This window comes from Octodon degus, unplaced genomic scaffold, assembly GCF_000260255.1.
Source record: "Octodon degus isolate 3935 unplaced genomic scaffold, OctDeg1.0 scaffold00009, whole genome shotgun sequence".
In the NCBI taxonomy this organism is placed as follows: Eukaryota; Metazoa; Chordata; class Mammalia; order Rodentia; family Octodontidae; genus Octodon; species Octodon degus.
Window position 1 is genome coordinate 23,196,049 of NW_004524585.1, and position 797 is coordinate 23,196,845.

The window sequence follows — 797 nt, forward strand, 5'->3', positions numbered from 1 at the left end:
AATTTTAAATGGTTATTTAATAACCACATGAGGTTAGTGGCTATTATATCTGACAGTACAGCTCTAGAATCTCAGTACTTTTAAAATTTTATTTATTTATTTATTCTTTGAGATTGCAGTTCTAGGTACTGGCAATGAACTTAGGGCCTGCTCAGTTTAGCCCTTAGCTTGTTTACTCATTTATATGTTTATTTATTTACTTGCTGTCTCATTTCTTTTCTCTCATTTTCTCTCCCACCAACACCCAAAATTAAAGAAGGAAAGGTTTATTTAGCTCACAGTTAGTGGAGGTTTTACTCCATACTCAGCTCTTTCCAAGGCAGAGTGGCACATGGCAGAGGGCAGCCACTCATGGTGGTGAAAGTAGCAAAGAGCTAAGGGAGGAGCAGCAGCTGTGGCAGCTAGCAAGCCTCTCTCCCCTCCTTACATTTGTATGCAGATTGTCTGTCCCAGGGCGGGTGGAGCAAACACACCCATAATCCTGGCCTTGGATCATGAATTAATCACAAACTCTAGAAGCCATCCCAGGACTGCATGAGGCTTTGTGGGGACAACTAGGCTCAAACCATAGCACTGACTTAAAGGTATTTGCTAAATTGCTATGTTGACCAGGCTGGAACTTGTTTATTCTGCTGTCTTAACTTCCTAGAGTTCTGTGGTTACAGATTAGTTACAGATATTTTTCATCATACCTGGCTTCATTTATTTATTTTTGCTTTGTTTTCAGCTTTACTGAGGTATAATTGACAGGTATTATTCAAGGTGTACAAGATGATGTTTGAAAAAATACATATATA